We start from the raw sequence: 26,400 nt of genomic DNA on the forward strand, positions 1-26,400 counted from the left end.
TTATTTTCTTTTCTGCTGCCTTTGAAAGAGGGCCAGCCACTTTCTTTTGCTTGCTTCACTTTGTGTCCTACCTATCTATGGCTAGGGACCTGGTTCTTCTGCATTCCCTGTTTCCATTGAAGCCCCTCAGAGATCCATTCTTGGCCCTTGGCTGTCTTCATTCTACAAGCTCTCGCTGAGTTGACCTCATAATGTTTTGTAACTTCTAGACCTATGCATTCAGTGGTGATATTATACTTTGCTTCTCTGTTTTCTGGGCATTACCGTACTCTGCATTTCTAGCTCTGTGTCTCCAGCTGCTTGTCTGATATGTTTGCTTTTTTGTGTTTCTTCCCAAACATTCCTGTCCTCAGCCACTGACAACATTGTTGTCGGTGATGCTGAATAGGCATGAAATACTGGCTTTATCTTCAACTTCTTTCTCTCCTTTGTTCTTCATAAAAAGTCCGTCTTCAAGCTGTCCTTTGTTCGTTTAGTCGTTTAGTCGTGTCCAACTCTTCGTGACCCCATGGACCAGAGCATGCCAGGCCCTCCTATCTTCCACTGCCTCCCGGAGTTGGGTCAGATTCATGTTGGTTGCTTCGGTGACACTGTCCAACCATCTCATCCTCTGTCGTCCCCTTCTCCTCTTGCCTTCACACTTTCTCAACATTAAGGTCTTTTCCAGTGAGTCCTCTCTTCTCATGAGATGGCCAAAGTATTGGAGCCTCAGCTTCAGGATCTGTCCTTCCAGTGAGCACTCAGGGTTGATTTCCTTTAGAATTGATAGGTTTGTTCTCCTTGCAGTCCAGGGGACTCTCAAGAGTCTCCTCCAGCACCACAATCCAAAGGCATCAATTCTTCGGCGGTCAGCTTTCTTTATGGTCCAGCTCTCACTTCCATACATCACAACAGGAAAAACCATAGCTTTGATGATTCGGACTTTTGTTGGCAAGGTGATGTCTTTGCTTTTTAAGATGCTTTCAAGATTTGTCATCACTTTCCTCCCAAGAAGCAGGCGTCTTTTAATTTTGTGGCTGCTGTCTCCATCTGCAGTGATCATGGAGCCCAGGAAAATAAAATCTGTCACTGCCTCCATATCTTCCCTTTCTATTTGCCAGGAGGTGATGGGACCAGTGGCCATGATCTTAGGTTTTTTGATGTTGAGCTTCAGACCGTTTTTTGCACTCTCCTCTTTCACCCTCATTACAAGGTTCTTTAGTTCCTCCTCACTTTCCTTTGTACTTTGTACTTTGGCTGAAAACTCTAGTTTGAGAATAGTTTGTGATTGGATTGTCTCTGACCTCTTTCACTATTGCAAACATTTCCTTTGCTGTCCTTAGCAGCTTTGCCTCTATCCAGAACTCTGCCACTGAATCCCATTGGCCTGATTAAGTGATGCCTTCCCTGATCCAGCTCCATGATCCAGCAGAAATACCTGCTCTTTATCTTCAGATTTCTTCATGAACTTGCCCCCAATTGCTGCCATGCCCAATAATATCCATGACTTTCTTTCCTCCTGGCCTGACAGCCAGAAGTGTTCAAAGGCCTTCTCTTCTGAAGTGGTTTTACCCTTTGTGGCTCGCTGACAGGAAATTTATGCCTGGAATTGCCTCCTCTCATTTCTCTTATTCTCTCTTCCTTCCTTCAGCTTATGACCTCAGACCCAACTTTGACACAACTTTTAAAATCCTACACTCTGCTTTTTCGGTTGGTGGATCTGTGGTCCTCCAAATGCTGAAAAACTACTCCTTCTCTACTCCTTTCTTTTACTCATCCCTCATCATTAACTAGGCTGGTTGGAAGAGGTTTCAAACCCTATCTAGAGCACCACAGGCTTCCTAGCCTTGCCCTTCTGTAACTATATTCATTCATATTCATCACAGATACTGTCTAGTGAGCAAGGCATGGACAGGAAGGAAAAGTGATATTGCCTTCTTGACAATACCCAGTACACAGAACTGTCTGAGAACACAGAACTGTTGTTAGTTGGCTCCTGTTTTCAGATGTAGCACAGACATTCCTGGCCAGCATACATTCCCATACTTCCCCTTCCACATATTGTATACATGCTAGCAGGGGAAAGGGTGGCGTATATGACCTGCCTTTTAGCCTAAATATGTGTAATTGAAATAAAAACAAATTATTTCACTACCTCCAAGTCCCTCATTTCTTGGTCTTCCCCTGCGTTGATTCCTACAGCTGCTTGGAGCAAGCACCTGTCATCTCTGTAGACAATGAGGTGTCATGAATGTTTGTAATAATACTGTAATAATAATAATTACTGTAGCTCTGTATCTGCAGGATAGGAATCCATGCTTTTATATCCTACAGAGAGACGAACCATGGGCCATCACAAATGCGATTCAAAACAAGGAAGAAACCCACAAAATCACCCACTATGAATTTGTGCTCCCACAAAATTATTTCACCTTTCATAATAGAATCTACCTCCAGATCAATTGAACTGCCATGAGCAGTTGCATGGCCCCACAATATGTAAACATATTCATTACCAACCTAGAATTATGCTTTTTCAACTATCACACCCCAAAACCACTCTGATGTTTGAGTTACACTGGTGACATTTTTCTGACCTGGACCCATAGAAAGGAACCCTTAAAGAAATTCCACCAGGATTTCAGTAACTTTCATCCAAACATCAGCCTCATTCTGGAATAACCTACACAACAGGTGCATTTCCAAGACACCAATGGCAAACTACATGGGCTTCATAGCAGCACGCCAAACCAAAAACCCACTGATCGATATACCTAGTTGCATGTTTCTGCTTCCACCCTGAACACACACCCAAATCCATTGTTTCCAGCAAAGCCCTCAGATATAGTCACATCTGCTCAGATCCACAAGACAAAGATGTCAAGCTGAATGATCTACAAAACACATCCCTCAGACTACAGTACCCATCCAGTGTGATTAAAGAATAAGTTAACAAAGCAGTACAGATGCCCAGAAGTTACCTACTGCAGGGAAGACCTAGAAGAGAAAATGATGAAACACCACTAGTTGTCACTTTCATTCCACAACTGAGACAACGCATTCTCATTATAAGTGATCTCTAGCCCGTCTTTGACAACAAAAAAGCAAAAGCAAAGCGTGCTGCTTATATATCGCCCCATAGTACGTCAAGCACTCTCTGGGCGGTTTACAAGTTAATTATGCAGGCTACACATTGCGCCCCCCCCCCCAGCAAGCTGGGTACTCATTTTACCAACCTTGGAAGGATAGAAGGCTGAGTCAACCTTGAGCCGGCTACCTGGGATTGAACCCCAGGTCGTGAGCACAGTTTTGGCTGCAGTACAGCGGTTTAACCACTGCGCCACGAGGCCCTAACAAGAATACTTTACTCTCCCAGGACCTTGGTGGCAGAGCTATACTTGCTTACCAATAATCTCCCAATCTCAAATCACTATTAAGAAACAGTGGACCACACAACACACACACAGTCACAAGGATTAAACCGTGCTACAAACCCAAATGCCAACTCTGCCCCCACATTTATTCTAGCAACACAATTATAGGACCTAATAGTGTCACACACAACATCAAGGGTACTTTTACCTCTTCCTTTGCAAATGTTATTTAAGCTATCTTTTGCCTACAGTGCCCATCTGCAGTCTACATAGAACAAAGGGGACAATCTCTGTGCAGAAGATTTAATGGACACAAATTGGACATTGGGAATGGCAATACACAGAAATCTGTTTCACAACATTTTAATTTACCTAGATACTCTGCACAAGATTTGAAAGCTGCAATTAAGAATAGAGAAACTATACATCAAGTATCTTAAGAAAGACTGCTGAGTTGAAATATATACACACATTCTGGACATCCATCTCAATGAACTCAGTATTAACCAAGGTTTTTTTAGGGCATTAATAAATGCAAAACACTACAATAATTGTGCTGTATGTGCTGTATCTCCCAGCTATATTTCCATCCTTACTATCAGATCCACCTTAAAAGTTCAAAGGTAATCAGAGATTCTTAACTGATTACTATGTTGTTCATGCGGTCATCTATAGACTGGGATAAATTAACCATCTACCATTGTCATTCTTTATAGAACAAAACCTCCTAGAAAGGCACTGAATAGCAATAGGTGCCTTGAAATTGTTACCAAGTATGAAATGCCAGTCTCCTTACTTTTGGCCATGTATAATTAACAAACATGATGTTTCTGCTGCTCTTATTCTATGCCAGGGATTCCATCATGCATTAGCCACCGTTGCTTTTTACAATAAAAAACTTCAACGGAAAAGATCTAAATATCAAACAGTCATTATCAGGTGTAAAATACCATATTGACTCATATCTACCAACCAACCAAACACTGTTTCATTTTGGTGCCATGTATAAATGTATAAAAAATTACCACACTACCTGATTGTTATGTCTGGGGAAGTGGATTTGATCTACAAAAGCTCATATTAAAATATAGTAGTGTGTTTGTTTGTTTTTCTTTTCCTTTTGTTTTTGCCTGATAAAGTTAACTTGTTGAATCCTGTATTTGTTTTTTTTAAAATTAAAATACCACCTTTCCTTGATTAAGGAATAGTTTTGCAAATCTTTATTACTATATGTTTCATCTTTCCTCCAATGAACTCAGGGTAGGGTAGATAGCTTTTCTCCCCAACAATTTTATTTTCGCAACATCCCTGTGATGATCGACAAGCCGAGTAAAAGTGACTGGCTTAGTATCACCCAATGAGTTCCATGACTAAGGGGAGGCTTTGAATCTGGTTCTCCCAAGCCTCAGTCTTAACACTCTAGTTCCTACACATGATCAGATATCCACGTAGTTAAAGCGGTGTCCCTATGCCACCCAGTATGGCAAGGAAACAGGATGAAAAATACATATGATGCTTTCCCCCAGCCTGGATTTGTAAGCAGTCTTACTGTGACTTGTTTAAACCTAGTGGTCCTTATTCTTTGCAGGGCTGTAACTGCCCTTGGTCAGTGCCTTTGGGATTTAGTAGGGTTCTAAATACACTCTGCCAGGATTGGAAATGAGATGCTTCACCAGCATCCCATATGATTGATCTGAAACACTTGATGCCATGTACCGTATTTTTCCATGTATAAGATGACCCAAATGTATAAAACGACCCCCATTTTTCCAACCCCAAATAAGAAAATTTAAATGCTGCTTTCTCCCCCACTTTCCTAAGCCCCGCAAAAGCAGGATCAAAGGGGCTGCGGAAGTGGAGGGGTAAAGCAGCAGCCCTTTTATGGCTGCTTTACCTTTCCACTTCCTAAGCCCCGTGGGGCTTAGGAAGTGCAGGGGGAAGGTAGCCATGAAAGGGCTGCAGGATCAAAGGGCTGCGATCCTGCAGCCCTTTCATGGCTGCTTTACCCCTCCACTTCCTAAGCCCCGCGGGTGTATAAGACAATCCTCAAATTTTGGTCTAAAGATTTTAGATAAAAGTATCATCTTATACATGGAAAAATACGGTAGTTAGTTTGGCACCAGCTTTCTTGTAAACAAATAGCACATTGTGTGCCCAGCACTCTTTGTTTTCAGAACAGATGGAAAACAACCATAATTCAAGCTAGTAAGGATATAATAAATGCCATGTTGTGGAATGGAATCAAATCAGAATGTGAAGCCAGTACCTATTGTAGTTAAGAATAAATACATATCCCTCCCTCCCTCCATCTCTCTGTCTGTTTGTCTCTCTGGAAGATCTAGAAAATATTTTGACTTTTTGTTTCTGCAGAAGTGTAGAAAATAAGAAGCACTTTGTAATATGAAAAGGAGGATTAACATGCTACTGCATAAATAAGGAGCAATGATAGAAAATAACCTTTTATTAAGCTGTTACCAAAAGGGCCTGAAAGTTAATGGAAATACTGTGTTATTTTCTTAAAGGAATACTTGGCAAGAAAGCAGTCCATCAAATGAAAGCTGAAAGAGGATTGATAAGAAACCTTCTTTCTATTAAAATCAGTCTCTTGAGTTTTCAGTCCCAGTATGAAGTTTTCTGCTACATCGATGCATCAGCTGTTTTAAGGCAATTGCCCCTTTAGCTCTGTCTGAAGAAAGATGGCAATAAGATGCAAGTCAATATCATAAATGGATTTGAAAGTACTTTGAATAATCTTAATAGTCAGATATCAGAAATCATGATGCCCATGCAAACTATAGGATTAAAAGCACATATCTAACGCTCATGAATATCTGTGGAAAGATTTCTCTGCCTTGCCTGGGGAGAACTACTTTTCCTGGAAATCTATGGCAGTCTCCTGCACAGAGAGAGGATAACCCCACGTGACATTTCTTTTTAGATTATCAATTTACCAAGAATGTTCCTGAGCCACCTAGAACTTAAGAGAAAGACTTCTCTGTGGAAGGTTTAGTTCTCACTTGACCTGAAATAAAGATTGAATCAGTTCAGTTCAATTTGCTTGAAGAGACAGACTGTTTGGGTCTCTTGATATGATAAAGGACCCCAAATAGTTGTGTTTTTTTAAAAGGGGGTATCAGCCTTTCCTTCAAGCAGTTAGTCAATGACCCCATTCGTAGAATTTCCCAGAATATCCTGTTGCCTTCCATATTTGTTCAAATAAGGTGGGTGGGGGAAAGCTGCAAGAATTGGCTAAAAAGGTAAAGGTTCCCCTTGACAATTTGTCCAGTTGTGTCCGACTCTAGGGGGTGGTGCTCATCTCTGTTTCAAACCCATAGAGCTAGCGTTTGTCCAAAGACAATCTTCCGTGGTCACGTGGCCAGCGCGACTAGACATGGAACGCCGTTACCTTCCCACCATGGTGGTACCTATTTATCTACTTGCATTTGCATGCTTTTGAACTGCTAAGTTGGTGGGAGCTGGGACAAGCCATGGGAGAGAATTGGCTATCGGAACACAAAATGGCATGAAACTATATTTTTATATAATATTGGTTAAGGAGCCCCAGCTCTTGACAGAACTCTATGCATGCAAATCTAACAGGTTAACAAAGTTGTGTGAAACAGATTTTTTAAAATGGCTTGATAGAATAAGAGTAGTTTTTCCCCTTTCATATATTTGAAGTTAAGCCATTGTAGGAAGGTATGTACTTACACATAAATCATTGATTCTTTCATTTTAGAAATGTTGAAAGGCATTGTTAGAATAATAATTATGCATTGCCAGGTTGATTCCAACTTATTGCAACCCCTTTCTAGGGGTTTCTAGTCATTGTTTAGTCTATTCATTAGCCATACTTAATGCCAGGAAGCAAGAAGAACTGAAAAGCTTATTTCAGGAGGGTAAATATGACTTGATAGGGATAACTAAAATTTGGTGGGTGACTCCCACAACTGGAATATACCAATTGAAGGATATAAACTGTTGGGGGGAAAACAGAGAAAAATTAGAAAGGGAGTTGCAGTATACTGTATTTTTTTCCATTTATAAGACGACCCAAAGTGGATTGCTGCCTTGTCATAGTGAAAGGGCTTGAGTAATTTAGAGAAGCTGTGGGCTATGCTGTGCAGGGACACCCAGGACAGGCAGGTCATAGTGGAGAGTTCTGACCACCTGAACCACAATCCACCTGGAGCAGGAACTGGCAAGCCACAACTGGCTCAGTAATACTGTGGATGAGAGAGATCTCGGAATTGTAGACCACAAGCTGAATATGAGACGGCAGTGTGATGTGCCTGCAAAAAACAACAAATGCTGTTTTGAACAGCATTAACAGAAGTATAATCTCCAAATCCCATGAAGTACCAGTTCCCCTTGTTGAAATATATGAGAGTTTGTTCACAGCAGTTCAAGGATAGTATAAAAAACCACGTAGAGTATGAATGATATACTCTCCTTTTGTGTGCCAGTAGTTGAAATAATATTCACTTGGTCATGGTAAAAACTTTAGGAACATTTACTGTAAAATATATATGTAGAAGAAACTAACAGTGCTTGAAACATTTGTATTTCATACATAGACTTGTTCTTGACTTTTTGTTATCATACATAGTAATGGACGAGCAGACTCTTAACAGACATCTCTAAGACTACATTTAATGAACTTCTCTAACAGACAGCATGTCAGAGACTACCTTCTATAACAGACAACTAACTGAATAACATTAGTGTCGCTTGTTTTATTTATCTGGCACTGGTGGCGCTGTGGGCTAAACCGCAGAAGCCTGTGCTGCAGGGTCAGAAGACCAAGCAGTCGTAAGATCGAATCCACGCGACGGAGTGAGCGCCCGTTGCTTGTCCCAGCTCCCGCCAACCTAGCGGTTCGAAAGCATGCAAATGCGAGTAGATAAATAGGTACCATCTCGGTGGGAAGGTAAATAGCGTTCCGTGTCTAAATCACACTGGCCATGTGACCACGGAAAGATTGTCTTCGGACAAACGCTGGCTCTATGGCTTGAAGAGCGGGATGAGCGCCGCCCCCTAGAGTCGGACACGACTGGACAAAAATTGTCAAGGGGAACCTTTACCTTTACCTTAACACTCTTAATATCCACTGGCTTACACCAGACAGAATTTGATTGGTCAGAATGCTCCACCATGCAAATAACACATTCCAATCTTTCCATACATGCTGGGTTGTACAACTATATATTACAACACCCCTCTATTCGGCACTGGTTAGGCCTCAGCTTGAGTACCATGTCCAGTTCTGGACACCACACTTCAAGAAGGATGCCAGCAAACTGGAGCAAGTTCAGAGAAGAGCAACAAGGATAATCAGGGAACTGAAAACCAAGCCCTATGAGGAAAGACTGAAAGATCTGGGCATATTTAGCCTTGAGAAAATGAGACGGAGGGGAGATATGGTAGCACTTTTCAAATACTTAAAAGGCTGTTATACAGAGGAGAGGCAGGATCTGTTCTCTATCATCCCAGACTGCAGGACGTTTAATAATGACTCGAGTAACAGGAAGATTTCAGATGAATATCAGGAAAAACTTCCTAACTGTTAGAGCGATAAGACAATGGAACCACTTATCTTGGGAGGTGGTGACAACTATGTGTCCAATATGCTTTGATTCGTATTCCTGCACTGATCAGGGGGTTGTACACTATGGCCTTATAGGGCTTTTCCAACTCCATTGTTCTCTTATTCTATGAGAGTAGAAATTAATGATCTTGTCATTTATTTCTTCTGGGGTGTTTTAGGACTGTGGAGCTCGCCCAGGACTATACAGACTGGTTCCTTTCCCAAGGGACACAGTGGGAAATCAAACATTCAGTCTCTTGTTCCATGCTCAGATGCTTAACTCACTGACCTATCTAGCCAGTTCAGCCACCTTAATGAAAACCTAAACAATATATTATTTGAGGCCACATTTATACAAAAGAATGACCTTTAGAAAGCTAGAATAAAGAAGCCATGATTTAAAATACACAAACATATACATACTGTATGAATGGCAACAACTTCCCAGAATCTTGAAGTGACCATAGCTGGCTGAAGGATTCTGGGAGTTGTAGTCTAAAAAAGTAATGATTCCAGGCTCTGATATGAAATAAGATGGGGCCTATTTCTTTGTATAGGTATCAGCCACAGCTGTGTTGGCACTTCTTGTGACACCAAACAAGGCATAATGATTCTGTTCAGACTGGAGACAATCTTCTTTAAACATAGCCAAAAATAATCAAGTCAGTGTCAAAGTCTTTGTGAATGATAGGAAGATAATTAATATTTGTCTGAAGGATGAAAACTGGCACAGGGTGAAAATCCATGGAGAGCAATGACATATTTGAAAGCAAATATACACTTGAAGAGGATTTTTATTAATAAGATGAAGATGACTTAAATTTAAAAAAAAACTTTGTAGAAGGAAGATATAAAAAAGAGGGAGAAACAAAAGGTCAGTTAACAATACTGCACATTAGCTTTAACTAACAGGAAAACAAAGTGCCTACATAGAGAACAAAACAGTGTTGTAACTGTGGCTCATGAACCCAGCTTTATATTTATATGTTCAGTTTTATATGATGATTGCATTATACAGTGGTTTTGCACCTCAATATCTGGTGGAACGTCTCTCCAACAAAATAGCTATCCATTCCACATGTTCCTTGTAGTCCTTGACTTATAACACTTAAAGATAAATGTTCCCCTTGACATTTAGTCCAGTCGTGTCCGACTCTAGGGAGCGGTGCTCATCCCTGTCTCCGAGCTGTAAAGCTAGCGTTTGTTGGTAGACCATTTCCGTTGTCACATGGCCAGCGTGACTAGGCATGGAGTGCTGTTTTACCTTCCCACCATGGTGGTACCTATTTATCTACTTATATTTACATGCTTTCGAACTGCTAGGTTGGCAGGATGTAATGCTTAAGGAGGCCCAAAAAGCCAACACAAGGAATCAAGCTTTCCTGGTCATGACCCCTTCCCTCTGGAACAGGCTTCCTACAGAGGTCCGTTAGGCACCATCCCTCTCTCTTTCAGGGAGCTAATTAAGATTGAATTATAGAGAGCTGCCTTCTGCTGGTGTAAATATTGTCCTGAGATGTTCAGTTGGGTTTTAATTTATGCATGTTTATTTAAAAATCGTTTTTAACTAGCAACATAATTTCTTGTATTTTGCTGAATGTTTGTATTTATTATATACAGTGGGGTCTTGACTTGAGAACTTAATCCGTATTGGAAGGCGGTTCTCAAGTCAAAAAGTTCTCAAGTCAAATCTGCATTTCCCATAGGAATGCATTGAAAACCATTTGATCCGTATCTGCTCTTTTCCATCCATAGAAACTAATGGGAAGCTGCTATTCCACCTTCGACGACTAGAGGGGGATATTTTGTTTCTTTTTTTCTTAGGTCAAGAAAGGTTCAGGGAAGGCAGGGAAAATACAGTCCAGGCAGTACAGTACCAGGCAGTCCGAAGACTGTCTCCCAATCCACTCTCTAAACGCTGGGAGGAGTGAGGAAGCAGACAGGCACCCTTTTCACTGGCCAACAGTTAACTGAAAGTTCACATTTTGCACTTTCCCTGCCTCCCACGTGGGTTTTTCCAGTTCTTAACTCAAATCTAAGTACTTAAGTCAAGTCAATATTTTCCTATGAGAGTGGTTCTTAAGTCAAAATGTTCTTAACTCGAGCCGTTCTTAAGTCAAGACCCCACTGTAGTGTATGATTTTGTTCTATGGTGAACTGTCCATGGAATGGCAGCACTAATTAGGTGGTCTAGAAATAGGGGGGGGGGGGGAGAGAACCTTTTCTCTACACATTACCTAAAATAAGTTGTAGATTCTGCTTATAGAAATACAGGGAGATTTACCATAACTGTAGCTACTTGCTGTTCACTAATTCAGTTAACAGTAGTATAGCATAAAAAAGAGAGAAGAAACCCAAACCTAAAGCACCACTGTAGTTAAATTTTAAAATACTAAGCCAAGTACCGCATTTTCCCGTTTATAAGATGACCCAAAGTATAAGACACCCCTCTTTTCTAACCTCAAATTAGAAAAAGCAGGGATCAAAGGACTCCCTTTTATGCTAAGCCCAGTGCCTTGGCAAAAGGCAAGGAAAGCAGCTGTCAAAGTGACTGCTGCTTTTCCTTGCCTTTTGAGAAGGCACAGAGCTTAGCAAAAAGGAAGGGAGCGACGCCTCCTCTTCCTTTTTGCTAAAGCCGTGTGCCTTCGCAAAAGGCAGTGGTAACGAGCTGCCTTCCGTGTATAAAACAACCCTCAATTTTTTCTCAAATTATTTAAGGAAAAAGTGTCATTTTATGCACGGGAAAATAACGGTAGCATCACATCATAAAACCATCACCCCCCCTCAAATTTTGTTTTTTATGATGAGCTGCAGGTGAAGATGATGTCAAATGTGTTTGTTTGTTTGTCAGACTGTGGGGTAGGAATGTCAATAGTCCTCATTCCACTTTCAAATGATCCTCAGTGCCACAACCCACAAAATGCCTCCTCAGTTGTCTGCCCTGCCCCATGGCCAACCTTTAGCTACCTTGCTTCTCTGCATCCCCAAGGAATTCCAGCTGGGATTACTACTGTGAAAATATGAAGTCTAGCAAATAGCTAGCTGGATAGTTTAGTGATTTAGGTATCTGGCTGAGGAGCCAGAGGTTGGGAGTTCGATTCACCACTGTTCCTCCTTCGAAGATGGCCAGCCTGTGTGGTGTTGGGCAAGTTGCACAACCACAGGATGCCCCCAGAAGAACGGAATGGTAAACCAATCATGTGTATTCTCTGCCTGAAAAATCCTGAAAAGGGTTGCCAAAAGTCAGAATTGACTTAATGCCATATAAGTATTATTAAGTAGCAAATGTACTGCTGCAGGTACAGAAAGCTTTTCTCTATTAAGCAGAAGACAAAAAGCACCCTTCTGTCTGGAATTAAGAAAAGGATAGTTCAGATATATTTGTGCTTGCTCTCTCTCTCTCTCTCTCTCTCTCTCTCTCTGTGTGTGTGTGTGTGTGTGTGTGTGAGAGAGAGAGAGAGAGAGAGAGAGAGAATGACACACTTCGTTTTAGACATTAGGAATTCTGTTGCTGAAGAAACAGATCATGCTGGAGTTTAGCAAAGAGTCTAGTGAATTTATTATTTTTGCTTGTTGGTGCAGAAGTTGATGAGAGTTGTTGCAATGCCTGGTGAATATTTTGAAAGCAAAAGCTGTTTCAAATATTGTGGCACGTGGGGTCGGGGGACACAGCAGCTGTACAGAGAAAGTATAGTGCAAGAAAGAGCTGGTGAGTTCTAAGTTTGAAAGAGAGTGCATTCAAACAAGGAAGCATCGAAGCATCCAAGCAAGACTTTGGATGAGTTATTAAACAGCAAATGGTCTTGGGGAAAGAAATAGAAAAACAGACATGAAAAAGGGAGGATGCAGTGAGAATGACTGAGCAGCTCTCGCCTTCTGCTGTTGCTTGGATTAATTCTAAAATCTGGGTAATTCTTCTGCTTTTTATTTCCTCTCTGAATACTTTATTTTACCTGCCAGTCTGAAAAGGGAACATTTCCTAAATTTGGTTCTTTCATTAATAGGACGTAAGGGGCAGACTCTGTGAACTGGATTTCGAGATACCCCTGGTCCATTTTCTGTTGTTCACAGTAATGCAATTGAGCAGGGGATTCAGGGTCAAAGCCCTAGGGACTTTTTGAATAATAGGGACTATGATACCATCTGAATCCACCTGGAGTACCTAGAGCAGGAATTGGCAACATCTTAAAAAGCAGAGACATCACCTTGCTGACAAAGGTCCGCATAGTCCAAGCTATGGTTTTTCCAGTAGTGATGTATGGAAGTGAGAGCTGAACCATAAAGAAGGCTGACCGCCGAAGAATTGATGCTTTTGAACTGTGGTGCTGGAGGAGAGTCCCCTGGACCGCAAGGAGAACAAACCTATCCATTCTGAATGAAATCAACCCGGAGCGCTCACTGGAAGGACAGATCCTGAAGTTGAGGCTCCAATACTTTGGCCATGTCATGAGAAGAGAAGACTCTCTGGAAAAGACCCTGATGTTAGGAAAGTGTGAAGGCAGGAGGAGAAGGGGACGACAGAGGATGAGATGGTTGGGCAGTGTCATTGAAACTACCAGCATGAATTTGCCCAAAATTTGGGAGGCAGTGGAATACAGGAGGGCCTGGCATGCTCTGGTCCATGGGGTCACGAAGAGTTGGACACAACTTAATGACTAAACAACAAAAAAGTATAAGATGACCCTCCTTTTCTAACCCCAAATTAGAAAAATCAGGGATCGAAGGGCACCTTCAACGTCAGTATCGATCAACAACCCTCGATATCGACCACTGTCCACCGATGCCCCTTCGACATCAACAACTCAGCGTCGACACCAATATTTTGAGGACCAGACATTCAACGTCGATATCGATCAACAGTCAATTGACTCGAGGCATGATGCTGACCCATCTGATCATGGTTTCAGGCTTGAAACACCATGAAGACTTTTAACATCACCGGTTTCTGACCTGGCAGACACAGACCCTCTGTCAGCAGCAGAGGATTTTCAAACCTGTGCTCAACTAATGATTTGTATGGCCAAATCCCTTGACCTACAAATCCATAGACCCACTACTGGAGCAGCAGATCATCTTTATGACCCCATCTCTAAAGATATTATCACACCAGTCCATATATCCATGCTCCCTTCTCTCCTGAGCACAGCTAGACATTCTTGGACCAACACAGCATAATCTCATTCGGTGTCAAAACACACAAACAACCTTTATCGAGTACATGACCCGGGAGCAATCTTTTTACGCAACCAGCTCCCAATTCCATATTCATCAAAGCTTCACAATCTCACTCTCGACACAGACAAATACTAATACCACCTAATAAAGACAGCAGGTGCATTGACTCCATGGGCAGATGGCTTTACTCTTCTGCCACCTTCACCCTGAGAGTTGCCAGCTATCAGGGAGCTAAGGGCAGCTATCAGCGTTTTCTCTGGACAATATGTCTACCTTTATTGATGCTCTCCCCGAAGATGAAAGGGTCTTAGGACAAACTTTTCAACAAGAGGGTCTTTCGATGGCGAAACACACAGTTGATGCTGCACCTAAGTCAATGGCTACCTCTGTAGTGTTTCGATGTTTCTCTTGATCTAGAACCCCGGGTCTAGCCGAGGACACGTATGTGCACATTAAAGATTTTGTATTCGATGGAGTTGGTCTTTTCAATGCCGGCACTGATGACATTCTTGGGAATGTTCAGAAAAGGGGGACAGCTGCCAGGCATTTGGGAGTCTACTCTACATACCAGCAACGCCCTCAGCGCAATCAGTGACACAGCCCTTACACCTCCTATCAAACATGATGGAGGCCTTCGCCCCATCCTCGACCTTGGGGAGCTAAATCAATACATCACTGCCACCATGAGCCTCATGGTTACCCTTGAATCGGTCCTCCCCTTACTCCGCAGAAAAGACTGGTTCGCAGTCACAGACCTAAGAGACGCCTATTTTTCATGTCTCCATTCATCCTTCTCACGAGCCCTACTTCCAACTCGAACTCAGGCCTACCAATTCAAAGGACTTCCATTCAGACTCGCAACACCTCCCCAAGTATTCACCAAATGCATGGCCCCATGGCAGCTTACCTCACACTTCACAAAATTCACATCTCCCCGTACATCGATGACTGGCTACTCGTAGCACGCTCCCATCACAAAGCACAATGAAACATTCACTCTTTTTTTTCCTTTTTGTCTCTTTCTCTTTCTCCAGGATCTCGGCCTTGCAGTAAATCTACACAAATCCAAGTTAAAACCCACAAGGCTGGTTCATTATATAGGAGCAATTATAGACTCCAAACATGCTCAGGCGTTTCTTCCAACGGACAAATGCCTCAGTCTAATCTCCTTACTATGTTCCTTCATTCCTCATGCGCTCGTATCTGCTTTAACTGTCCAGCGTGTTTTAAGCACTGTGGTGTCCATGACTGCTGTAGTTCAGCATGTTTGCCTCAGAATAAGATAACTCCAGGCATGGTTCCTAGCCTTGTTCAACCCATTGACAGACTCACCACATATGTTGCTGCGAGTCACTCCAGAACTCGCCTCCCAGCTTACATGGTGGTACTCCGCTCAGAACCTGACGATGGAATAGCCCTTTCAACAACCCCACCCACAAATCCAGGTTACTACAGATGCCAACATTACCGGCTGGAGTGCCCATTGCAGATCTCTGCAAATCCATGCCCAGTGGTTACAAAGAGAGAAACTGCTCCATATCAATGAGCTAGAACTCTTAGCAGTAATAAAAGCTTGCAAAGCTTTCAAAAACTATCTCGTTGGCAAAATGGCTCAAACAGCCATAGACAACACCAGCATGATATATTATATTCTCAAACAAGGGGACACTCACTCCCCAAGTCTTTCATACCTCGCTGTCGACCTATGGGAATGGTGCCTCTCTCATCACATTTGTCTCACTGCAATACATATAGCTGGTCAAGACAACAATCTGGTAGATTTCCTCAGTCAAAAAGAATCTCAATGGGAGCTAGATCAACCTGTTTTTCTCTCCCTGTGCAAACGATGAGGCACACCCACCATCAACCTCTTTGCCTCCCAGGTAAACTGGAAATACTCAATTCTTCAGACGCTCAGCTAGACTTTTTGTCAGCTACCAATTTCCTGCCAACGGTCTTCAAGTTACCTCACAGAGAGTATCTAACTTGGTTGCGTCTACCATCCAGCTTGCTTATCACCTTGCTCGAGTTCCAGCACCACAGAGTATCCGTTCCCATTCTAGGGCATTGGTGATATCTACAGGGCTCAGTACTGTCCCCCATGCTGTTCAACATCTAAATGAAACCTCGGAGAGGTCATCAGGAGGTTTGGGCTGAGGAGTCAGCAATATGCTGACGACACTCAGCTCTACCTCTCATTTTTCACAAATCCAGGTGAAGCAGTTTCTGTGCTGAACTCGTGTCTGGACCTGATAATGGACTGGATGAGGGTTAATAAATTGAAACTCAATCCAGACAAGATGGAAGTGCTGTTAGTGGATGCTTCACCGGACAGGCTGGAGGGCCATTTCCCTGCCCAGAATGGGGTTACACTCCCCCTAAGGGACAGGGTCCGCAGCTTGGGGGTGCTCCTGGACCCCAGTCTAACACTGGAAGCCCAGGTGGACTCGGTGGCCAGGGGCGCCTTCCTTCAAGTGCGGAAATTATACCAGCTACGACCCTACCTGGACGAGCAGAGTCTCATGACAGTCACACATGCACTGGTAACATCCCACATAGATTACTGCAATGCGCTTTACGTGGGGCTGCCTTTGAAGAGACTGAAGGATGCCTACTACTAAGCGGTTGTTATTTTTTATGAAGATTTGACATGTATATCAGGAGAATACATTGATTATATAAAGTTAAAGAGATCACACAAAGTAGCTAGAAATGCCACTGGCGCTAGTTCTGTTTTTTCCCCTTTGTGTTCCCACACAAGCCATCTAGCCCCAGAAGGCCCTTCATACCTTTCAGTCTCGGAATAGATCATCTTGCAGCACATTGGTCTTGCTTCTTGGAAGCCTGCCAAAACACTTGGAATGATGACTTTATAATTACACCATTTTGTAAACAGGCACTGTTTAGCTTCTAGCATGGAATGCTTCCTTAGAGCTGTTACAGTTCATCAGCTAAATACATATTTGGGTAACCCATCTTTAGCAAAAAAAAAAAAAAAAAAAGTACATTTGACTAATGGAGCAAGGTTGGTTGTCAGCCTGTGTGATGGGACTGATTTGCACCTAAGCTGTGACTACAGGCGTCTCTTTTAAATATGGTAATTGGACTTAATAGTTGTTGGATTTCTGGGTCGAGGGAGAGCATAAACAGCTCTGAACCATCTGGTACATCCATTAATACAAAATGGGATATCCTTTTTCTACACAAGCATAGGCACTAGTTCCATTTGCCAGTGAAATGGGCTATGATCCTCAATGCAGCTGTCATTTAAACTGCCCACTGAGAAAAAGAGAAGTCATTCTTTAAAAAGCTAATTAGGCATTGCTACAAACTGCAGGTAACAAGTTCTGACTTGTTCTGATTTAGTTTTGGACATTTCCCAAGGGGTTACTGAATTTTCTGAGACTGGTGGAATCATCTGTTAGGTTAGAGTCCAATAATTGAGGAATAATGACGGAAAAGAAGGTGGCTAAGATGATGTTGAATTTTAAATGAATATGGAATACTGTAACTTGTTTGTGATTGTGATTAACCCTAATGGAGGGGAAGAGAACAGCAAAAAATTTCTCTTATGTCTGTAGATCTGCTTGTGTGTGAAGGAAGTTCACACGTCCTAATGGAAACTGTTCCTTTGCTTTTCCACTATCCCAGGGTCACCACTGCAGTAGTGCCAAGGATGGGCTGTATGTGGGTCCATCTCTTTTCTTATGCCCACAATTGTACCACTTTACACAAAGACCTCGACAGAATGTGGCTATGACTTAATAGAACGATTTAGAATACTTTGGAAGAGTAACAAACAAACTGAATTGCTTTCTAAAGATTAGCTGACTGAATATTTAGCTTTTTGAAGTGATGTTGCTGGGTCCAGCTGAAGGCGCTCAAACACAAAAAGAATAGAAATCGTTTTGGAAAATGAATTTATGCAGAGAGATTAGGAAGAAGTTCCTTGCTAGGAGCCATTTTGATTCCCTGGCTGTCCCTCTGACCAGTTACCTCAGATTTTTTTTCCTCCTGGTAGTAAGTAAAAGGTAAAGATCCTAGACTGAGACTTGAATTTACTGTCGGCCAAAGCTTGAACTTTCATAAACCAGAAGGCCAGATTTTGTAATCTCATCTGGAACACTCTGTGAATAATGCAAATAAATGTGCATTTTCATTCAGGTAGCAATCACTGTTGTTAACAGTTACATACTGAAATGTTAGGTTCTATTCTTCAGTGGCCAGTTGTCATTCCTGGGCTGATGTATAACAGAGTTTTTTTAAAAAAAAACACACAAAACTACTAGAAATACTGCAAATCAACTAAATATATAACAGCATCGTAGTGCAGAACAAAAAAGTCAAACACTAAAAGTTCACAAAACTCACAGGAATATAAAACAACTGAATACATCAAAAGCACTGTTAAAAAACCAGGGGGAATTTTTAAGGAAGTCTTTGCCTAACATCAAAATGATAAAAAAAAGTGGGCACCTCTTAAATCTACTTGGGAAGGATGATGCAAACTGCACCACAAAACCTCACTCCCTAGGTCAGGGGTCAGGGAACTTTTTTACCTTTTACCTCCCCCCTCCCAAAAAAAAATGTATATACGCCAGCATTACCCCCTTGATTCGAAAGGAAGGAAATCATACATTATTTGAATTAAAAATATTATTGAATCTACATAGGCTGTGTACCGAACTAGCAGGATGCACCAAATTTGATAAAGATGTGCACTATTTTTGCTGGAACACATTGCCATGGTGTGGTATAGGGAGTAGTAAGGTGTCTAACGTGCCTAGCAAGTTGCATTACATTTTTGCTAGCTCGCAGAGGATTTAATCATCATCAGTGGCTACCAGAGTGGTGCTAGCAATGACATGCTTGCTAGAGACAGCCAACGCAGAATTGGGGATGGGGCTTTCCCTACCACTTTAATAATTCTATGTGTGATGTGCAAAAAGAAACAAACCAGGCTAAAGGCTATGTCACCCACCCTGGTGCCACAGCCCAGAATCAAAGGACCAGTGTGCTTTTTTTTTATCATCAATGGAAAACTCAGCAGTGGCCAGAGGACTGGAAAAGATCAGTCTGCATCCCAATCCCAAAGAAGGGCAGTGCCAAAGAATGCTCCAACTACCGAACAATGGCACTCATTTCACACGCTAGCAAGGTTATGCTCAAAATCCTGCAAGGTAGGCTTCAGCAGTATGTGGACCGAGAACTCCCAGAAGTACAAGCTGGATTCCGAAGGGGCAGAGGAACTCTGCTCATTACCCCCAGGATTTTCACTTTTACCGCATTTGGGGTAATTTACCCCTGTTCCCCGACCTATGCCCTAGGTACTTCTTATTTCTCGTATTGGGACACCCGGAGAAAGAGTCTGATATGAAGATATCAGTGGATGAATAGGGACCCAGCACATACTGGATGCTAAGCTGTTCAGATCATTACAATGATGCAACAGTCACTTTGAATTGAGGTTGGAAGCAAACTGGGGAGTTGATGATGTTTCAAAACAGGCATGATAATGATCTCACCTCCTGGTACCCTGTTTGAATTACTGCCTAATTCAAGCTCAATTTAGACAGAAAGAGTTATAAAAATAGGGCACAATATACTCTGAGTTTCCCCATCCCTAATGGACACACTGGACAGTAGACTGAGTAGACAGGTGTATCATTTGGTCATGGTCTCCTAGAATATGGGGACAACTGCTAGATAGCTCAATGGTTTAGGTGGAGCCAGAGGTTGGGAGTGTGATTCCCCGTTGTGCCTCCTTGACACTTGATGATCCATAGGTCCTTTCCAGCTCTGCAGCTGTATAATTATTATTCAAAAATACCAGGTTCAGTCAATCAAAATTATAAAAACATTGACTGGTATTATAAAACAGATGCAAATTTTGACCAAAATCCTAAGTATCTATTAAATATCAGCGCTGTATGTTTGCTGTTCCTAATACCTGCTGTTTTTGGTAGCTTTGATGGTGCTATCATCATCATCATCTTTGTATATTTAAAAGCTAGGAATTGTTTTTAAATTGGCGCCTATCAACTACCATAACCAAATGCACTGTGAAATTACGTTTTCCCTTTTTGGGGTACCTTGATATCATCCCTAACAGTCATCCTGTATCCCTCCCACCTGAACTGGTTAGCAACAGCCATTCCACACTGAACCATCCTCTGTTTATTAAGCCATCAAAAAGACAGAAACAGAAGCAAGGAAAGGCCAAGCCAGGAAAGACACAGCAAATACTCCCTCCGTTTTCCCTCTTGAAGCTCTAATAGTAATGAGTGCTGCTACACTGAAGCCTTTCTGAAAGTAGTGAGATGACTCTGCTATTCAATTCTTCCTTTGTTGGAATATTTCTTATGCCTTTTACTTTAGTCATTTTCAGTTGTAAACTGCTCTTGAACATCTTGGGAGAAAGGCAATGTGTAAACACAATAAACAAATAAAAAGCTGGAATCCTATAAACTTATGTAGATTTGTGGATTATTCCTTTTTATTCACTCTGACAGTCTGTAGACATCTATTTCAGCAAATATTAGCTTTTTGGAATAGCCCCAAAAAGCACAAGTCCAACTGTTAAATGTATATTTAGGACAATCATGATACTGAGAAATGAGCAAATTATACTGGAAATGGGGGAAAACACCAGACCTTTAGTTAAAAAGCTTGTGTTTGAATTTTAAACCTGGAACAGACTTTTATGATTGAACTGTAAAGGCTTAGGAATTGTTTTGTATAATAATTCCAAAAGACCTTTAGCACACAAGTCTATGTGCCACTTGATAAAGCAGCAACAGAAACATGATTGCCCTCCAGATGAGAATAATTCAGTAGCATTTATTCTTATTTTCTGTTGGGAAAAAAAATCTTGTAGATGTATAGAGAGGCTGTACAGTTATGGTTCCACACTCAGCTGAGTAATGCATGGCCAGGGTCACCGCAATACATTTTGCTACCTGAGGTAGAGTGAGATATGCTTTCTTGTGTGTTTCTTTCTGATAAGAATCACTCTTTGTCTCTAGTACACCATCATCACCCTGTATGCCTTTTCTTATTGCCACCCACCAGAGTGTAGAAAAATCAATTTTTTAAAAATCAAATTGATTTAAATAATGATTTGAACTTTAAAAATATTTTTTTTCATTTAAATCATAAAAAATATTTTAAAATTTAAATAAAATTCACACTGCCACCTATACACACTCCCTGCCTGTGCACTTTCCACATTTTTCAAAGCCCTCCTCGTACATCCTTCTCCCCATGTACAGTCCACGCTCCCTCTCTTCCACAGGGTGAGTGTTGCATGCCATCAAGCCACATTCAATGTACAGTGGACCTTATGTGGTTTTCAAGGTAAGTAAGATACTTAAGGAGTAGTTTTACCAGTGCCACCCACCCCCAGGGGGTTCCTGTGGCCACACGGGGATTCAAAGAGGTCTGCTAAGTCCTAGTCCACCACTCTATGACTACACCACACCGGATACTTGTGTTCTACAGTACCAGCCTGAATATACCAAGTCTCATCTAAATTTGGAAACTAAGCAGTGTAGGACCTCTTAAATACTTGGATGGAGACCACTAGGAAATAATAGGGAACTTCGTATGTGGCTATTTATTTATTTAGTTTCTACCTTGCCCTTCTTCCTGTAGAACAGTGGTTCCCAATCTTTTTCGAGTTGTGACCCCCTTTTATAATAGCCAAGTAACCTGTGACCGGGACGTGGTGGCGCTGTGGGCTAAACCGCAGAAGCCTCTGTGGTGCAAGATCAGAAGACCAAGCAGTCGTAAGATCGAATCCACGTGACGGAGTGACCGCCCATCGCTTGTCCCAGCTCCTGCCAACCTAGCGGTTTGAAAGCATGCAAAATGCGAGTAGATAAATAGGGACCACCTCGGTGGGAAGGCAACAGTGTTCCGTGTCTAAGTTGCACTGGCCATGTGACCACAGAAGATTGTCTTCGGACAAAAACGCTGGCTCTATGGCTTGGAAACATAGATGAGCACCAGCCCCCAAAGTCGAACACGACTGGACAAAAATTGTCAAGGGGAACCTTTACCTTTTTAACCTGTGACCTCCCCACCATGTTTGCATAAAAAGGCACTTTTAATAGGGCAAAGTCATCTCTTCTTAAAAAGTAAAGGCTTCCTTTTCCCGCAAAGGGCCCTGTTACTCATACATATACAGTACTGTACATACACACTAATGTTTATGTCGAGTGCCAAAAGATCAAGGAAGAAGTTATTTAACAAGAGCTACAAGCACAGAGAAGAGAGCCCTTTCTGTTGCTGCTCCCATACTTTGAAACTCCCTCCCACAAGAGATTAGGCTGGCCCCATCTTTCCTGTGCTTCCACAGACAGGCGAAGACTTTTCTCTTCAACTAAGCTTTCCCTTAATGACTAGCTACCTCAGTGGGTTTTTAAAAATGTATTGTTGCATCTTTTACTTTGAATGTGTTTGGGCTTGCTTATGTTTTCCAGTATTGTATCCATTTAATCCTTTTTAGTATTTGTATACTCATGGTTGTTAGATTTAAACACTGTTTCTAATGATATAAGCCACCTTGGGTCCTTCTTAAGGAGAAAGCCAGGATAAAAATATTTCAAATAAATAAACGAATATAAGGCCATCTGCAAACACCCCCCCCCCAAAACACTTTGCAACTCCCTTGGGGGCCATGGCCCCAGGGAGGGAATCTCTGCTATAGAGAGATTCAAGGTGGCTTTCAAATAATTTGAAAATGCAAATATTGAAACAATTACAAATATTTAAAAAATTCCCCCTGTTAAAAACAATTAAACATATGAATTACTAAAAAATACTAAATAACCTCTTGAAAAACTATTTGAAAAATGCATTTTAAAAGATAATTGAACAACTCTCCTCTGAGAAGCCATTCTCAGCAGCAATTTACATAATAAAAGGAAGGTCTTTGGTGGCTGGCAGAAGGAAAGCAGGAAGAGGATCAGCCTGATCTCCTGATCTCAAATCTGGGTTTGAGATGGAAAGATACAGTCCCTCAAGCACCTTAAGGCCGGATGGGTTAAAAACAGCACTTTGAATTGAATCTGGAAACATGTCAGTAACCAGTAACGCTTTTGTAATAAGAAATTACTGTTCTCTCTGTAACCGGCTCTGGTCAGGAGCCTAGCTGTGGTATTCTGGGCCCTCTGAAGTTTCCAAACATGTCATTTAATCACCACAGCTACCTAGTCATCCATGAGGCTGGTTTGGCTCCATTCTGCGGGAAGGGCCAATTAGGAGCAATTTTGTCCACTGCCCTGGCCATTTCCCTTTTCCAGAGGCCAGCCAGAGCATTGATAGAATCACCTGCTGAGATGACAGGATGTTCCTCAAGAGCTACCAGGAAACCATCTGGATCCATCAGCCTCCTGGGGGAGATCATCCTAATAAGCAACCCACCATTGTAGAGTCTATGAGTTCCAGTGAGTCTAAACCCCATTAGATAGCAATCTGTTCATTATATCAGAACTATACAGATCCCTTCTGCACCCAGATCACCCTCATCCTGTGCAACACTGAAAACCAGGTCCAGCGTGTGCCCTGCTATATGAGTGGGTCCAGATACCAGTAGGGACAGAAGTCCAGAGCTGCTCCTAATAAGCTTGTCTCAGCATGGATATTGAAGCTCCATGAGGATAACAAACCAAGGGGACTTCAGCATCACCCCTCAGACCAACTTGGCTAGCTCAGGAAGGGAGACTGTTGTGCAGTGGCTTTGGGCAGTAAAGCAGCAGAATCCCTATTCTATCTCATGTTCTTACCATCAGATATACAATCTTCAAACCAGGGAATTGCAGGGCAAGGCACATAGTGAGGAGGATGGAAACATGATAGACCACTTCAACTCTGCCACCTACCTCTTAGGTTTGGCCTACTGCTGCCCAGAAAACCTGGGTGGCCAGACCTGGGAGACATTGACTGTGCCAGCTTCATTAAACCAGGTCTCCATAATCCAGGCTAGGTCAGCATGTTCATCCATTATCAGGTCCTGGATGGCTGTTACTGACCTGGCATTCAGCAGCAACTATTTCAGCTCAGGAGCCTGACAACACAAGTACTAGGGCTATTTGAACTTGAGCTAGGGAGTAGCTTGGGGTTAACCAATACCCTATTGTCCTTCCTAGAGCAGAAACGAATCCTACCTAAAACCCTGGAGAGTTGCTGCCAATTAGTGTCAACAGTAAAGGGTTAGATGAACCAAAGCTCTGATTCAGTAGAAGGCACTTTCCTAGGTTCCTACTTATCCATATACATATGCGTACCTGTGTGTGCATGTGCACAGAGAGAGAGAGAGAGAGAGACTTTTTTAACATGGATTTCCAGTTCCATAAGCCCTCAGAGTGGCTGGACAAAGAAATCCCTCCTCTAACTTGAGATCTAGCACCTTAGAATACTGATCTGTCTCAGTATTCCTTATAGTGTGATGCCTTCATAGGAAATGTCCTTGGAGCCCCACAGTAAAGTCCTCCAACCACAGACGTTGTCTTTTTTCCCCCACAGAAGTTATTCTCTTCTTCCTATTCTGTCTAAATCTTGAGGGATCTTAAGGTAAATGTGAATCACTCCTGGTGGGGTGGAAAGCTGATGCCGTGCAAGGGCTGAGCGCTCTCTGGGGGTATAAATCCTAGAGAAAGCAAAGAAACCAGGAGCAGACAAAGAGCCTCTGCGGAGGCAGGCAGGGCATATTACCTCCTCCTCCATTAGGTGAAAAAGGGAAACACAACCTGCATTTCTTGTATCTTCAGCCTAATTTCAGCCACCCCCACCCACGCTCATCTCTGATACATGGAATTGAAAACTGTCCTCAAACTGCGAAGATGAGCATTTTCAGAGTGAAGGATTCTTGCAGTCAAACATTTCTCCATCCACCTGTTTCATTGAGTCTTTCCCCATCCCCTACTGCCAATTCTGGACTGATTGAACTGTCTGTTTTACTTGATATGCCGAAATTTCAGTTTGCATCTTGCTAAATACATTTGGTCTTCTGTGGTAACATCTAATGCTCTGCAGATATTAAGCTTGACTTCTAAATGACAGGTTTTGCCACAGATAGTGTGCACTTTGTGACAAGTACATAATTGATTTCTGCTCATTAGTAATTGGCTGGCAATGCAGCTACAGTATGCATTCTTTAGGATGCTCTCAAGGCAACTGGTGCCTACAACTTGATGACAATATTGGAAGGCTCTGACTTTGGCCATATAATAACTTCTGATTTGCAGCCAGAACAACTTACCTCCATCAGTTGACTGGAAAAAACAATTCCTGAAAGATTGATCAGGATTATGTAGACATTATGAGTTTGTAGGAGTGTGGAAATTTAGGCTCATTAAGCAGCAAGATCAAGGATTTTATTGATAATTTAATGGAGGAGTAGACTCCACACCTTTGGATCTTGGAGGGCCACCCCCATTCCTTGGCTGCTAACCCATTCTCAAAATGTTTTTCTTTAAAAAGCATGTTTTTAACTAAAAAGCTCTCATGTGCTTTAATGGCCAATATTTTAAACATTACACATTTTGGGTGTATCAGTGCAAGAATATTGAATCTTCTGGAAGTTGAGTCATGGAAACTGGACTTCTTTCTTGTTAGGTTGAACCATTTCACTACTCATCCAAGTATCCAGGATCTCCTACCAACTCTCCTCAGACTGAAGAATTTATCTGGATGAATAGTGAAGAAAGAAGTCCAGTTCCAGATAATCTCACCTCGATTACTGAGAATCATTACAGAAATATTGAGAGTCCTTGTACATGATAAAAACAACTTCTCATGCCCAATAGAGGGCACAAGTGGACATTTTGAATAAATAAAAATTTAAATTTATAGTTTAAAAATATTTGAGAGGGCTGCATTTGGTTTCCTGGGTAGTGTGGGTGATCATGGAACAAAGGAAGGCTAATTGCCTTAGAGGAAGAGGCAATGACAATGGCTGTCCGAGCCAGTGGAGCCTACGGGCAACGCCCTGAGAGCTCTTTTATTTACTTAGCATGATTACATAGTATGTTGTTAGAATTCAGATAGGATACTAGTTACCTAATCTTAACCAGGATTAGCTGAAATAACCCTTTTATCTTATGCTCTACCACTAAGCAAAAGGGCAGAATAAGGGGTTACCCCACCTGCTGGCAGCTGCTGCTTCCTGCCAGGAGTGAATGCACATCACTGGAACAGAATGCAGCTACAACCTTCAATCAGAAGTTTCCCACAGGGTAGTTGCACGCAACCCACAGGTAGCATTTTGCCTACCTCTGTCTT

General features: G+C 42.1%; 1 protein-coding gene across 3 annotated transcripts in view; it reads left to right on the forward strand.

The window, feature by feature from the left end:
* The window catches only part of LHFPL3 (LHFPL tetraspan subfamily member 3), a 330,442-nt gene that overhangs the window by 45,686 nt on the left and 258,356 nt on the right, over nt 1-26,400 (forward strand). The gene's annotated exons all lie outside the window — the stretch shown is intronic.

The sequence above is a fragment of the Pogona vitticeps genome, chromosome 5 (genome assembly GCF_051106095.1).
Source record: "Pogona vitticeps strain Pit_001003342236 chromosome 5, PviZW2.1, whole genome shotgun sequence".
Lineage (NCBI taxonomy): Eukaryota > Metazoa > Chordata > Lepidosauria > Squamata > Agamidae > Pogona > Pogona vitticeps.